Genomic DNA, 17622 nt, shown 5'->3' with positions numbered 1-17622 from the left:
TTAGGGTTGTACTCATAAGGCAGAGGATGAGTACATTTTTATTGCCATACCATATTGAATATATCAACAGCTAATTGTAGCCCTTCATGGAAACCATGTCTCTTCTGTTGCACAAGGTTAGGGTGGGACAGTATCATACCTGCCCCCCCCCCCCGTAACAGAGGAGTACAAGTTCTAAGTCAGCCTTAACATGTTGTCCATTGCATTAATGACTGTCTTTGTCTCAATCACGTCAACACACATAATTCCTGAAATGTAACCTGGACATGCTCAAGGGGAGAAGGTCACATTCACCCAAACTCATTTACTTTTGCTCTAGCAGTCTAGAGCCTTGAATGACTTTTTACTCCCTCTCTTTCCCTATATGGCGATATCCTACCTGTATTAAAACCAGATGATCATCCTGAGAAAAAGATCAGAGCTGACCAAGATAGAATGATGAGCTGGAATATGTCTCATTGTCATTAAGGCTAATATAGCCTGTGAGTTATAAACATCTCCACTACCACGGCAAGGAAGAGCTGATCAGGTATAGAGATCATGGAGGACTGGCAGAGAAGTTGACAATGAAGTATAACTCATTTGACTTTCTTTCATTTATGCTCTGTCATGCAGATGACAGATTTTCTAATTGTGCTACTATGGAATTAGAAATTTATGCTTTGAAACTATTAGAGGATATATTTTGTTATTGCTGTTCAACTCTTACATTAATTTAATATAAAAACTGCTTACCAGACTGAAAATTGGTTCAGCAGCTAACAGGCTTTGCTGCTCTTGCTGAGGGCCCAGGTTAAGTTCCTAGAACTCACATGGAAGCGCACGCCCACCCGTAATACCAGTTCTAAGGTATCCCTCTCCCCGTTCTTGCTTCCATAGGCACCAGGCACACACACAGAGTGTATGCATAGATGCAGGTTAAAACACCCACACATATAAAATCACAAAGACAAGAACTGCTGCTCAGTAGTAGATATGTAAATTGAATTTTTATTTTATTAAGTCAGTTGGGTGAGCACATCACAGTTCCCAAAATCAAGGAAGTAAAATCTACAACGCTTTCACAGTACTGTGGCCCATGAACCACATTGCTTTTCCATGGTCTCATCTGAAGAACACACCACATGTTGTTCAGGGTTTTGACTTTGGACTCAACAGCACCCTGTACTCACTCACAGCCTCCATCAGAGCAAATAGGTGTGGGTGGAAAGGAAGCATGACTCACTGTTTACCTGACTTCAAAAAGCTTGTCTTCTCCCTCAGAGGTCACCCCATTTTATGTTTTGAAAGTGAATCTTCTAACTAAACAGTGTTTTAAGTTGCCAAATTATGTTGACTTGAGGTACAAGAGCAGAAAGGGAAAATTACTGACCGATTATGCCTTAGTAGATTGCCATTGGGGAAAAAGATTTTCTTAAATAGCATAATATATTGATTAGGATTATTTTCTAAATAATAAATTCTTATGGGCTTCAAAAGAGTATACCTACTAATTGACTTACTATGACTTATGGTTGGCTATTTTAGTACAGCATACATGTTTTCAGTGATCATTTCCTATAGTGCTTGAGGTTATTTACCCATTACCTCATTATACTGTCTATAATGAGGTATATGCTAAGCATATGGGAAACTATGACTTTTTTATAATTCTGCTCTTCCTTAGGAAATCTGATCTTAATTTCCTTTCATTTTCTTTCCTAATGAGAGAGTAAATAATTGACTTTATAAATTGCTTATGTATAATAGAATAAATGCTAGCCAAATATAGCCTTGGTGTCTTCACCTTCCTTAGTATTTCTTTCTCCTCCTCCTCCTCCTCCTCCTCCTCCTCCTCCTCCTCCTCCTCTGCTGCTGCTGCTGCTTTTTCCTCTTCCTCTTCCTCTTCTTCCTTTTTGTATCACATATGCCGGCAAGCAATTTTAGTCTTTTGTGGCTTATCATGATGAAGATGGGTAAAATGAATGGGCTATGCATGTACTGAGAGGAATTGGGCAACATAAATGAATAAATCAATATACAAAACAATTTCTTTTTTACCTACTGAAAATTTCTCATTTCAGGAATATAAATTGTTTTGGAAATACAACTTACATATGAAGTTGTAGTTCTTTTACAGAGCCTCTCTGGGATATTTTCAAGGAAATTCTGCCATGAAAAGGGTTAGATAAACTTTGGAGGACTCTCAAGTCTTGAATCTGTGATTCTGTGACATTAGCAAATATCAATAATAATTTAGAGTGGGTAAGTTTTAGTTAGCTCATTCTAAGAGCCAAGCTAATCATCTGGTTTTAATGAACTTCTTTTGAAATGCAAAATTTTTAATGCTTGCTCCGGGGAGCTACAGTTTTGTTGCTTATATTAGACATGTGTTAAGCAATAACTAAGAACTAATAATTGCCCAATATAGCAATGGCAGAATACTAGTCTGACTTAGGCTAAAATGTGAAGTACTACTGTTGTTCATGATAAGGAACTTTATGAAATCCGTTGATATTTTTTATAAAACTCCGAAATTTTACAAGTAGAGTACAAACAATATGACTGATCTACTACTGTCTTTGTTTGTAAATATTTCATTCATTTTGTTTTAAAAAATAAAATAGGAATATGTAATTACAAATTAGGAAATTTGTAATATTTAATCACAACCAAATGTTTCAGTTCTCCACTACCTGAAAACAAAGGAAAGCAAAACAAAATAAGTTAGATTGTATCTTTTAAAGATCAATAACTTCACAGGAATGGGGCAAGTTAGTACTTAAATGTCATCAACTTCATGAGCCTTATTTTGATTGTTAAAATGCTTTGTCAATGTCAAATTCTAGTGGTTATCACCTAAGTAACCTCTAATCAGAAAAAAAAAAAAACAGAAGAAGCTATTGACAGTGGATAGCTGCTGGGGAGGAAGAATCATTCATTACTGGAGATAAAATCACTGATAGTACTCTCACGAGCCAATGGATGGACCTTACCTCATGTAAATATCTTCAAACTTAACTATTCTTATTAAGTATGGTGGTTTGATGGAAAATGGCCCTCTTACACTCATAGGGAATGGAATTATTGGAGAAGGTAGCAGAAGACCTTTCTTGTTGGAAGAAGTGTGTCAAATATAGGCAGATTTTGAGGGTTCAGATGCTCAAGAAAAACCCAGTAACACTCTCCCTTTCTGCTGCCTTGAGATCTGGATGTAGAACTCAATACCTCTCCAGCACCATGTCTTTCTTCTTGCTGCCATACTGCCCACCATGGCAATAATGAACCTCTGAACTTTAAGCCAAGCCAAAGTAAATGTTTCACTTTATTAGACTTGCTGTGGTCCCGGTGTTTCTCCACAGCAATAGAAACCCTAAGATAGAAGTTGGTACCACAGACTGGGATATCGATGTCATAGGCTTGGCCATGTTTCTTCATGGAGGAATAAGGGATACTTTGGGACTTTGGACTAGAAAAAAGTCTGTATACTTCAAGCAGGACTTAATGGGTTATACTAGTAGAAGCATGGAAGACTGTGGTGTTGAAGATGTTTTGAACTGTGGAAGCTGGGATCAGTTGGTTTCAGAGGTGAAGAATATTTATATGTTGCCAAATGATCATTCTTGTGATATTTTGATGAAGATTGTGGCTGCCTTCTACCCTAAAATATATGCCCGAGGCTCAATTAAAGAGTTATGGATTAACTGCTTTGATAGAAGACACTTCCAAACAATCTAGCATTAGACATATTGTGTGGCTCTTAGTGGTCAGTCTTATGCAGATCTATAACCAACTGGAGCAAGCTGAGCTAAGGAAAATATAAAATGTCAAGTTGGAGAAGAAAAGAAACACAGAAAGCATAAATAGATTAAAGAAAATTCTAATGCTAAGTGAAATAAAGGGAGTGGTGATCTGAGAGCAAGGCTGTACCCGGCTAAGCTTCTAATTTGTGGAAAGGGATTAAAGAAACTCTTAGAGTCACGAGTAAGGGTGTACTCCTGTAATCCCAAAACTAAGAAGGCAGAAACTTAAGAAAGCTGCTGAGGTCAGGCATGTGTCAGGAGTGTCTCTGCATGGAGGCCAAGAGAGGCCATTGTATGAAGCTATAATGGGGAAGCCTAGATTGCCTTAGAGATCCCAGTCAGTGATGCCAGAGTCATAGAATTCCTGCTGAGGAAAGCTGCTAACAGGGACAGAGCCAGCCCACCAGAAAAAAATGTGGTGCAGTCAACAAAACAAAAGGAGCTGAAGATGTGAAGACTGGTGGTTTCTTTTGTTGTGCAAATGTTTTCAGATTTATACGGTTCTGTCTGTTTAGGCACAAATCCATTGGCCCTGCCATTACAGGTGGTTGTATGCTGTCCAATACAGGTGTTGTGCACTGAACTTGAACTTGTATCCTCTGGAAGAACAATGAATGTTCAAAACCACTAATCCATGTCTCCAACTTCATCACTTTTACCTTTTCAAGTCTTCTACTTAATACTTGGATTCAGTTGCTATGCTTTATTTTGGAGACAAGGTATTGAAACATATCCTGAACACACAATATTCTAATCTCAGCTGAACGAGTATCTCTTGAGTAACCTAGCTTACAGACATATGCTATAATGCTCACCTGAATTGATGTTTCTATATACTGCTAGACCATCCAAATTCATTATGCAAGTGGCTATTCAGTTTCCCCAGCCCTGTTTGTCACAGAAGCAGCTTTTTCATGTTACATGTTTTTGTCGCTTAGACAGAAGATCAAGTGATTATAAATGGGAGACTTTTATTTATCACTCAACCTCCATTTTATTACACACACACACACACACACACACACACACGATTTTATGCCTGTGCTGAGTAGTTTGATGTCTAAAGCTTTATATTTTGTAACTTAAACTCACTGTGATTTTGGGGAGTTTCTTTATTGTAATATATGATTTTAAAGTTGTTTTCAATTTCAGTACAAATTTTCATTGTAAAGTTTAGAAGATTGTATTATATCTGTAGATCACTTTGAGTAGCATTGGCACCTGTATGGCATCAGTTATTTCGTTTTGTGAATGCAGGGCATATTTTATTCACACTGTTGAGAGACAACTTTCATCAAATTTTTTTCTGCATATATCTTTATGACATTGTAAATGGAACTGCCTTGATTCCTATCTCAAATATTTAAGTGTTACTATATGGTAATACTATTTATTTTTTAAAGTTGATCCGTTATCCTCCAATTCTACTGAATTAGTATATTAATTCTATTCTTTTGCTTGTTGCCATTTGTATCTAGGATCTGTCCTCAATCCAGAACTCCAGTATTAAATTGTTGAAGGAGCTGCAGGCTGCGTTTCTGCCACCTGGCTAGCTTATGCCCTGAAATAACAACACACAAATTGTATTCTTTTAAACACTGCCTGGCCCATGTGCTCTAAGTTTCTTACTGGTTAATTCTCATATCTTGATTACCCATTTCTATTAATGTGTGTTGCATCCCAAGGTGCGCTTACTGGGAAGATTCTAGCCTATGTCCATCCTGGGTCAGAGCTTCATCGCATCTGCCCCAGAGAGGAGAGCTATCGAGTCTGAGCTCACTTCCTCTTCCTCCCAGCATTCTGTTCTGTTTACTCTGCCTACCTAATTTTCAGTCCTATCAGGGCCAAGGCAGTTTCTTTATTTAACCAATGACCTTCCTCCATCATTAAATACAATAGCTTCAGACTCGCCATTCATACAGTGCTGTCCACAATGCATTTGGAAGTTTCATTTTATTTCTGGTCAATTTATTTCTTTTCTAAGCATATGTGTATATATTATTTTTTGGCAAATTTAATATCTTTCTTAACTATTTTCTTTGCAAACTGTACTTGTACAAAGAGAAATAGTAAAATATAATTAATATTCACATAGAAGTGAATACACACTATATTTGTCTTTCTGTGTCTGGGTACCTCACCCAGGTTTATTTTTCTAATTTCATCTATTTCCACAAAATTATGTTGATTTCATTTCTTTAATGGATGAGTAATATTCCATTGTGTAAACATCAATGATAACCAAACTACAATGCAGAAAACCATAAAGGTTAGGTGCAGAGTAAGGAATTGGGATTGGGGGCAGATAGAAATCTCTAGGAAAGGGAAATAAAATAGATAGTTATGGATGGATGGGGGAGGGAAGTGGGAGGAACAAGTGGGGATGGAGATAAAATTAGGAAATACCAGGAAAAGAAATTATTCCTTGAAACATTTCATAATCTATACTTTCTAGGAAGCATGTGTGATATTAATACTATCAATATAAAGTATGAATTACTTAATATAATTTAATAAAGTTTCTGATATATACTATCAATATTTGATATTGTGTTTCTCCTGTTATATGTGTATGTATATGTGTGTATGTACATACACAAAAGTATATATGACTACCTGAGTGTATATATATACACACATATATATTATATCTAGAAATATCTACTCACATATATAATATATATTATTTTAAAGATTTATTTTTGGGTGTGGGTATGTGTGAGTGTCTGCATGTACATGTGTACCATGCATAACTTGGCACTCCAGAGACCAGAAGAGGGCATGGAACCTTTTCAAACTGCTTCTAATCCATTGTGAACTGCTTTATATGGGTGCTGGTAACTAAATTTTCTAATAAGTGAGCCATCTTTCCAACCCTTACAAATGATTTTATATGTTTTTAAGAAATAATATCAAATTGCTTAGTTTAAATATATATTTAGAACCAAAGCATTTTGTGACATTATATATGTAATTTACTAATTTAAGCTTATACTTACCAGGAAAATAACTATGTCAGTGTCTTATTCTTCATCTTCCTTGTTCCACTAGAGGGACAGTAGTGTGAACAAATATCTGGGCCACTTGGCAGCTCTACCCTTAATTCCTTCCTTCTATTTCCTTTCCCCAATTCAGTAGTCAGTATGGATTGCACAATGGCTCCCTGCCTTCCACTTGAAAAACTGCTGGGCACAAATGAATGTTTTTACAACTTGAGTCATCAGGATTCCCTTTTGTGGCCAGACGTGTATGGGAATAGACATGAGGATGGCTTTCTGCTGATAACAGTCCTTCAAACCTATTCTTTCAAAAAGTAGACTTCCACAAAGATTTTCCACTCAGAAGACACCCACATGTGTGCTGTGAGTCAGACAGTGGCTATCATGTTGTCATAAGGGATTCCCTACATAGCCAGCCAGTCTTTCCATAGACACTAAAAGTTCTTAGAAATGAATGTGGGTCTTCAAGTTTTATTTAGCCTGTTGATGTTTTAGTTATATTCAGTGACTCTTTGACCATTTTGGGGAAATCATGGAGTTATGATCTAGACTAAATACAAAGTTAAGCAGACCAGGGTTCTCCCAGTGTAGTGGCTTATATCATCCAAGTTTAAAGAAACTGAAATAGATGCACCACCAGCCAGTGTATAATTAAGCTCATCAAAAGGTATCATGAGGGTCTGGTGGAAAAATGGGTCATGTCACATTGGAAATATCACAAAGGCTTCACAAAATAGTAAAACCCATGCTATTTTCAACACAGAAGATAAATCCTAACTGTACTGGATTTCAACACCTTTGAGGAGTGTGACAAGTGTAGAAAAAAAACCAAACCAAACCCAGTGCCTGTTTCAGAGAGAGAGATGCCACACTGATTGGTGTCTCTGTCAAATTACAGAGCTACTAGGAAAATTCTGAAAATGATGCCCATCGTTGATTATGGATGACATTTTGAGCAATTTGGTAATTGTTTCTAAATTGTCAATTGTTAATTTTTTTAGTGTATAACATTGAATCAAGATAGAGAAAGAGTAACTGGAAATCTTGAGTTAAACTAAACTATTGAGGAGGCATTAAACTATGAGGCTGGTGAGATGAAGAACAAAGCACACAGCAGAAGATAGCAAAAGGAAGAAGAAAAAGTAGAAAAATAAACAGAATGTGGACTGACAAAATAGAAATCACACAGTCAAGCTAGATAGGAGTATGCACTCAGGCATTGTAAGCCCTACCTATTTAGGTCTGCTTTGTTATAGAGCACAGACAACATTTCATAGGATGGGGAAGGTGAATGGAATTAGATTTCTCGCTGCTAAGTTTCCAATAATCAAATCCTTTAGGCAGTTTGTCTAGCAGACCACTAACAACAGAGATCAGAATGTAGAGGAGAATAGAGCAGACTCAGTTAAAAAAAAAAAAAGACTATAAAAACAGGGTTAAAAATCTTCATCTTTCTCAGTGTGGGAGGGCATCCGTCCACCTTGGAGCATGAGTAGCTCCAATGCCTTTGCTTTGTGTACCCGCCCTAGCTGACCAGGTGTGTGCCATGACTGGCACGTATGGTCTCATTACCTTCTTCTGTAAATTATTCCCTTTCCCTTCTCCAATCATCACTTACATAGAAGTAAATCATTACTAGGTGTTCAACAGTACATTATTGCAGTATTCAATAGCAGTCAAAGGTAAATGGCATGCGGTACTTTTTCTCAGAGTTATGGAGAACAGATATTTTCCTATTTCAGAATCACAAGTTCAAAGTTCCCATTATATTATTCAATTTGTACACAACCCTTGGGAATTAGTATAAACCAACACATATACATATATGCTCCTAAAACTACCCGAAAGTATGCATAAATAGTATGGGAAAGGAGGATTGTTTTAAAATCTGTTAATGAGAAATAAAAACCATAATTTCAGAGTAGTAACTCTACTGTAAAATCATACTCCACTTTTCAATTTGACATAGCACACAGATGGAAAAACACAGTGAACGTTTTTTGATTACATATATTATTATTTAATTTAAATTTATTTAAAATATGTAGCATATCTTTTAGCAATTTCAGATGGAGAGGCTCACTTCAACGTGAGCAGTTACTCTTTGACTACTTTCCATTCTTTCTACCCTTGTCCTGTTTGTCCTTTTCTTTCCTATTTGAGCTAACATAGCAACCTGGTGTTTTCTGATGCAATACTCACACTATCATTCGTTTAAGGAAAAGGAATATAATTTGGAAGAAATGCTATCTCTACCTAGCAAAGAATGCACATTGCATGAAGCATGGCATCGGTTTCTTTTCTATTTGATTACATTTATTATTTCTCACCATTACCTATGATTATGTGCATACAAACAAAATGGTTGATCCATAAAATCTAGAGGACATTCAGAAGGAAATAAAACAACAAGACCTACAATTACATGGCTTTCAGATGGACTTATTAAGGGGGTTAGGATTTACCAGAATGTTTCTGAATTTCCTGACATCATTTTTAATAATTTTGTGTGGCGTCGTCGTGGTTGAACGAAGGTCTCTGTGGGGTCTAACATCACAAATGTGGAATAGTAGAGAGGATTTCCCTTGACTTTTCCCATATGGGATAATTCCAAGAAAACACAGAGCCTTCTTTTATTTCTTTAAATTTCTTGGACAACGGACAAATTAAGCATCCAAACATTTTGTGCAAAAAGTAACATTTTATAAACTATTATGTCTCCTTGGTCTAACTACTTCCTCATGCTAGGATCAAAGGTTTTGAAAAATATAATAGCTTCTTTCTACAGCACTTTCTTCTTCCCCCTTTCCCACTTGGAACTCTTGAAATGCACTGAATAAAGTGATATTTTTAAAACAAGACAACCACACATACAAAATTCCTTTCAGATATGAAAGAATAATTTTAGATAAGGAAATCACAGAATATAAATATAAAATGGTTCATTAACAATTTCAAAATTTTTATGGAACTATTGTTCTTCCTTTGATTCATGTTTTAAAATGCTTCATTTATATATGTAGAACCCATGATGCATAAATGACCTAAAATGACATTTAAAAGTTAACAAATTTGACAATTTTTTTTCATTTAGCTGGGCATTGTGGCACACACTTATAATTCCAGCACACAAAAGACAAAGGCAGGTGAGTTCAAGGTCACCCTGCTCTACCCAAACTACTATGTAGTAAGCTCTGTCTCAAAACTAAATCAAAATTCATTTTTATTTACACTTTAAAATGATAGACAAATTTAAATGCATGTAACATATAACATGGTATTTTAAAGTTTAGAATACCTTTCAGTGGTCTAATCTCGTTAATTAACATGTATATTGCCAAATGTAGCTGTCGTTTTTATGGTGAAGACATTTAATAAAAACTTTGCTGTATTTTATGTTAATAAAATACAAAAATACAAAATTTTTAAAAAATTGAAATACAAAAATTAATGAATCTCTTTTGTATTTGTATTCATAAAACATTTTAATTTCTTATGAATATGGAGTATCATTATCTATATTAATTATGTGTGATTGACATCATGATGTATTCCTCCTGGTTAATTTTAACTTTGAGTTTTTAAAACAAATTCACCAATCTAGTCTACTTAATTTAGCAAGTCTCTAGTAACCATATTTTCTTCACTTATTCCTTAGTTATAAATACTTCCATGGATTTTCTGTCCTGATTCTTGAGAAAAAGGTCTCAATAATGGAGGGACATTAGATGTCTCTTCAATCCAGATTGGATTTCTTTAGATGTGTACCTGGTGACAGGCTTGTTAGACCATATATATGATGTTTATGTTTTTAAATTCAAGTCTTCCCACACTGTCTCTCAAATTTTTAAACTCTATTCTGTAAAATAATGAATTCAGTTCTGATGATACAATACAAGGTTAGTACATGTTCTGTCAGAGGGCCCCAAATTTGACATTTCATTGCAATGTATTAAACACATAGCTGCAGACACTATATTATTAAAGTTATACCAGCATAGACATTGGAAATGCAATATTGTATAACTTCCTTTTAAAGTTAAGTAAATGCCATCCAAAGTACAAATCCTTTATTTGAAATGTTGTCCTGCCTGAAAAGTACCCTAATGCCAAGCACAAAGCTTATGAGAGTAACCATCCACTAATGAATATGATTTAAGGTGCACTTCACAATGTGGAACATATTTTGATATTGCTTTAGCTATCAAGAACTTGAGACTCAATATCCTGAGGACCTAGGTGTTGTTTGGGTTTCTGTCCTGCCCAGTTCCCACAAAAGAAATCACACAGAGGTCTACATTAGTTATAAACTGATTGGCCCATTAGCTCAGGCTTCTGATTAACTCTTATAACTTACATTAGCACAATATTCTTGTCTATGCTAGCCATGTGACTCGGTACCTTATTCAGCAAGGCAGTCACATCTTACTTCTTCTGTGGCTGGGTCATGACTGCAGACTAGGACTTCCTTCTTCCCAGAATTCTCCTGTTCTAATTGACCAGCCTCTACTTCCTGTCTGGTTGTCCCACCTATACTTCCTTCCTGGCCAATCAGTGTTTATTTAAAATATAATTGACAGAATACAGACCATTGTCCCACACCACCTAGGGAGAAATCAAATACTACTGTTCTAATAAAGGAACATAGAAATAAAATATAAAATCAATCTTAATGTCATTCTGCTAAACTTATAGATCAGAGCCTCAATCAATCATTGTCAGAGAAGTTTCTTCCTTTATAAAATGGAAAAAGCACAGAGGTCAACAGTCAGACATGAAGAGAGTAAGAATCTTTGAAATGTTCAGCTCCAAATGGGATGTCTGGGTTAAATCCCACACCTCGCTGCTCTGGGAACCCAATGTTAAAAAAGTGTAAGTAGCAAAGGCTACAAAGGAGACCAAGGAAAGAAGCCCATCTATGCACAGCAGGACCGACCGAGGCACAAATAAACTCACAGAGGCTTCTTTTCATGGTTTTTCACCAGATGGGGTTCTGGATGTAAAAAGAGAAGCAGAGGTGCCTCATCCCTAACACAGATGCTATCTCCAATTGATAAGCAGATGAAAATGAAAATCCAGTTTGCTCCAAGAGAGTTGCTCTGGGCAAACAAGCTACTCTTAAGGGTTGGCCCCATGTGCAGCAGTAGATGGCCACAGAAAACAAACTCTGTGGTATCGTTGGAGGTTCTTTGATTCATAATATTGTATCAGGACTGTCTCTCTCATCTCTGTCTCTGTCTTTCTCTCCCTCTCTCTTTCGCTCCCCCCACCTCTTGATCCTCTAGGTCCTTTGAATACATAGTATAGTTTACAGGTTTGTGATTGTGGGGATTACTAAGTGTACACAGGAGAGGATCTTTGTATCTATATCTACTTCTTGTGAGTTTTATGGTATTTTCCTTCTTTTTATTGGTCCTATCCTGAATTTTTTTATTTTATCTAATTATATTTTAGATATATATATTTTATAATGAGAGACATAATGGGGATGGATCTGGATGGGATGGTGGTTGGTTAGCAACTGGGAGAACTAGAAATTAGGGAAAGTAAAAGTTGAATATATTATATGAAAAATTCTATTTTCAATAAAGGAAAAAAAATGATGCATTAGCTTGCCAGGGATCTCAGAGAGAAGAATAAAATTGGGGGATGTAAAGGAAGAAAAACTTAAATTTAAACTATCCTGATGACAAACAGTCCAAGATCAAAGTTCAATAGTATGTTTTTTTCAGAGGCCTTTTTCCTTGCATTACAGGTGAGCATATTTCCCCTGCATGCTCACATGGCCTTCCTTTTGTAGATGGTACATAGGTTAAATGATAGGTATATGAATCAGAATCTATTCTACTCAACTCAGCTAATTTTTTTTTCTGTGTCCAAGTACATTTGTATTAGGATCTAAGGACTAGGTTTCAATGTGAAGATTATAGACATACACAATTCAGTATATAACAGCAGAAATTCAACTTAAAATATTATCTTGTATTTTAAAATTAAATGCAGAAAAAGATTTTAAAATTGCTAATTAGGCATAAAAGCAGAATGAGAAAATTTATTCAAAACTATCACTCTACAATGACACTCTGAATACTTTAAGTGATAAGTCTTTGGCTAATTAATACTTTCCACATCAATTATACCAGCTTCATTGGCAGACAGGGGTGCTGTAAATGGGAATACATTACTGTTCAGTAGTGTGGAAGTGAAGAGAAAGGACATCCTTCAAAGAAAGAAATGACTGTTTGCCCTGGAACAAATATTCTAATACAAAAAGGTACACAAACATAAACCACAACTTTTTTACATTTAGTTCTCTGTTTTACTCAGTATAATTATACTAGTGTTATTAAATTGAGATGATACATTGATTACATAAAAATTAGATATTTATATTTGAAATCTCTGATCCAAAATTTTGTTCCAATTCAATTCTGCATCACTTAAATCCATGGGTGCAATAGGCTAGCTCAGGAGTTGAATTCAATAGTAACTGTATTAAGAATGATTCATTCTAGAATGTTGGCAGCTATAACAGGCACAGTAAGTGTAATGACAATAATTGGGTTAAAAGAATCATACTACAAAGCAACTTATTTGTTTAACTTTAAATTTTCAAACAGTTTTGAATGCTTTTCTAAATGCATACTCTATTTATATCATTCCTTCTCCTCAGATCACAGAACTCATGGAAAATGATAATGTAATTAAGACATTAGTAAAAAAGGAGGAAAATATTGAATGCATGTATATATGATGCAAATGTTTATACTTGTCTTACTAATATGAAAATGGACACTATGAGTCCTTGAAAATTCTGAAGGAATAAGACAAAAGGTCTATTACAATGCCTTTTAGTGCTAATTATCTGTGTGCAAATGGGCTTTTGAGTACTTCATAAATCAGCTTAGACATGATTTTTTTTAGATTAGCTAAGATTTTTTTCATTTACATTTTAAAATTAGGAGAAAAGTCACTTTTGGTTGTTGGACCTTAAAAGATAAGTAAAATGGCAGATGTGGTAGGAAAGAAAAAGGAAGGGAGGAAAGAGAGAGAAACAGAAACAGAGAGTGACAGCGAGGGATAAAATAGAGTTTAAATTCTTAGAATTGCCAAAGAATAAGCTTATAATCCATTTTATGTATATACATCTATATTATAGACACTATTTACATTACAGTGGGCAAGGGTTTAGTTATGCTAATTTTTTAGTAAAATGTTTTATACTACAAAAGTTTGAAGGTATTATCTTTAACATAAATTGTCATAAAATATAAATAAATATGGCTGTAAAACTATTTGGTACATGTTTTAAATTATCTAACAGCAATAGTTTCTTCTATGAAACTGTCATTATATTTCTCATCCCACCAGATATTCACTAGTGACGTTTGTACTAATCTACAAAGCTTTATCAAAGCAATGGGTACAACATATTTGAGGAAAACTCTGATCTCTTTTCCATGTAGATTACTGCTAATTTTGCCCATAGCTGGTAATTCTGTATGTTGAAAGATGTAATATGAGATGGACGTGAAAGGATGAAGACGAGTTAGAAATATAGTTGACTGTTGTTTTGCTTTATGATAGTGTGCAGGGTATTACATGTCAAATTCTGCTACCTTGTATTCAAATAAAAAAAATCAAATGATCTATGATACTATGTGTTCTGTGTTTAAAAAAAAAAGAACATTTTCTTATAGCCAAATGCATTGAAATACTTTAGCCTACTAACTCTCTTTCAACTACAGAAAAGTAGAGTTGAAGATCAGTGTATAAAGGAGGGTGGATCACCTGCATACACAAAGAAAAGTCTCAAAGAACAAGAGTCTTAATAGGCTGGTAAGTGGTGTTTACTTAAAGAACACAAATGTACAGGCTCGCTTTATTATTGATGTTAAAAATGCATGGGAATTAAAGATCACTTTTCCATCACATTTGGCAGTTCCTTGAATATACTGTGTCCTTCCTTCCCTCACACCTTCCAATCCCCTCTTTGTTCTGTCGTTCCTTTCTTGTTTGTTAGTGACAATTAAAATTGACATAACGATATTACATAAATTATCTCAAACAGTGTTTTCATTACAAAAAATGGCAATTGGATGATTTTCATTGTCTTATCTCTTGAGAATTATTATCTGCTCATGAACATTATGGTGGTTTTACTTTTGTTTGCTTTTTGTCTACTAAATAATTCTAAAAATTTTTTTTTTACTATTCTTTCATTGTTTAAAGCCAAACTACGGGTCCTCTAAGACTGATTGAGTTTCTTATTGATTATAATTTAAATTTTCTATGCCTTTTGCACGGCAGATGCTATTATTTTAGAATTTCCATTTCTGGTTATATTCTCCAAATTTCATGTAGCTTTGTTTGTAGTAGCACATAGTTATTTTGGTTATAATGTTGCAGACTCCCAGTGAAACGACTCAGGCCTATCTGGGCCCTTCCAGTTTTCCTACATAGACGAACAACTATGTAGTGAGAGTGTAGGAAGAGGTTTGTGTATGGAACTGGAAATCTTTCTTGTAATCCTATAAGCAAGGTAGCGCTAACTTTCTAAGCTTTTTTTTTTTTTTTAATCACATTTTACTGCTTGGTCTTGCTCACAGAAGAATATATAATATAACTGCAAACACACACAGAACATATAGAGAAAACACACACATACACACACAAATAATGAACTCACTGAGCACTGTTTGAGTCTTATAGCTGAAGATTGCCTTTATTATCTTCTGCCTGCTCCTTGGCATTCTCTATTTCCAACAGAAAACTGACTTTAAATTAAATTCCTCCAGAGACTATAGTTATTGGCAGAAACATCTCACAGGAACCATCACAAAAACAGCATAAATTTACCATCTCTAGTCTCTCATATATGCATCTCTAGAAAAGGAGAGTCATTTTACTAAATTTCTTGATACAAATGGCTCTTGACAAAAATGTTGCATAAAAAATATCTTCAAATACTTCTCAATAACATAACTAGAAACTTATTTGTCTCATTAACTAGTTAAAAACACACCTGCGTGCAGCTTGCAATGAGATTGTCATCAAAGGTATTATATGACTTTCATATACCATGCCTTACCAAAAGCAGCATAGGTATGAACACTTTGTTCCCCCAAAATAATAAAACTGTTTATGAGATAGTCACATATCTTTTAAAAATCATTTAGAAAAATGACTATAATTACATTTTAATATATAAGTTTGTAACTTATAATAGCTAGTATTAGTTTAGACATGATGTAAAACAATGTTATATCATGTACCTAAAAGTGCCTTTGATATAAAGAAGTAATATAAATATGTTTGTATAAATGCTTATTATGTTGATAGTATTAATTCATACTTAGCATAAGGATTTGTTTGATCTAGTATTAGACTTAGTATGATTTTCCAAATTAAAACATATTACATTCATTCTTTTCCCTACTAATTTAATGAAACATAAAATAATAAAACTTACAAGTAAATTCATTTTTTTTTATTGCTGACAACAAATATATGTGGTTGTGTCTGTTTGTGGGTAAACAGAATAGACTAAACAGTATTTAGTAAAGGGTCTCCTTCTATAGGAATAAAAGTTGAAACTAATTTGCAAAGGTAAAGACTCAGTATAATAAATGTAAAAAGTTTCATGTGGATGGCAAAATAAGGACTAAAGAGACCATATTTTCTTTCCAAGATAGGAACTTCAAGCTGTAAAAATTAATGACAAAGCAAAAGTATTATAGACTAGATAAAGGAAAAGTGGTTACAAAACTAGGCATTTGGCCAACTGTGACTATAGTCCAATTCTACAAATATGTTTTAAAATCAAGACTGTCAGCATGAACTTGAACCTAATTACCAGAATTATGAAATCTTCTAAGGAGCCAGGCACTCCCGAATCACTGGATATTCTCATATTAATAGAGAATGTTGTATGGTTGCCAAAACCTTAGAGCCTTCTATTCAGACTTCTTGTACTTAACTTTATTTTCACTCAGAGGATGTTATCCTAGATGCAACAAATCCTGCATAGTCATTTAGTTATTTATTTTTTTGGTTCTGTTTTGGGGCTGGCATTGAAAACTGATGCCACTAGCAGGCATTTGTAGGAAGACTTGGGTCTAAGGGACAGAGAAAGTACATCATAGATCAGTGGCCAGAAAATTATCAGACAGTTCTGAGGAGTAAAAAATGTGAAGCAACTGTCGGCCTTGTAAAATGATTTACTGGTAATTTATAACATGGGGCTTGATGTTTTAGCAGAGTATTTCTTCTTTGAGTTGCCGAAATTCCCCCGTAGAGATAGAACCTGAGTAATGTTTTTAATTTCTGATGGATATACCATTAGGGATTTCACTTCATTGAACATCTTCTTGGTTTCTAACATGAGAATGATCTGACTGAAAATAACCTTCCGTTTCAATACAGTAAATGCATCTCTGATGCTTGGCTATAGTTAGTACTGTCAGTTGTGGGTTCCTTCTCCTTGCATGGGTCTTAGGCAAAATCAGACACTGCTTGGCTGCTCATAGAAGTTCTATGCCAGTATTGCCTTAGCATATTTTGCAGGCACGGCAGATTGTAGGTCAAAGATTTTTAGCTGGGTTGTTGTCTACATTTTTCTTTCGGTAATCTGTGGGAGTACCTTCAATCACCATAGAGACAGGAATGTAGGGATTAGTGTCTATGTAGTCACAAGGTCAATTCCTCAGTGTTCAGTGAGTTGTGTGGTGTTGTTCTTGGCAATGGGGTTCCCACAGTCAGATTGTGGAAAGCAAACTTTTGTCTTAGCAACAGCTTGGGTTGTTTGGCAATTGTCATGTGAATCCCTTAGCCAACATATC

This window comes from Microtus ochrogaster, chromosome 26 (assembly GCF_000317375.1).
Source record: "Microtus ochrogaster isolate Prairie Vole_2 chromosome 26, MicOch1.0, whole genome shotgun sequence".
In the NCBI taxonomy this organism is placed as follows: Eukaryota; Metazoa; Chordata; class Mammalia; order Rodentia; family Cricetidae; genus Microtus; species Microtus ochrogaster.
The sequence above is the reverse complement of the archived record's forward strand: the minus strand, read 5'-3'. Positions refer to the sequence as shown.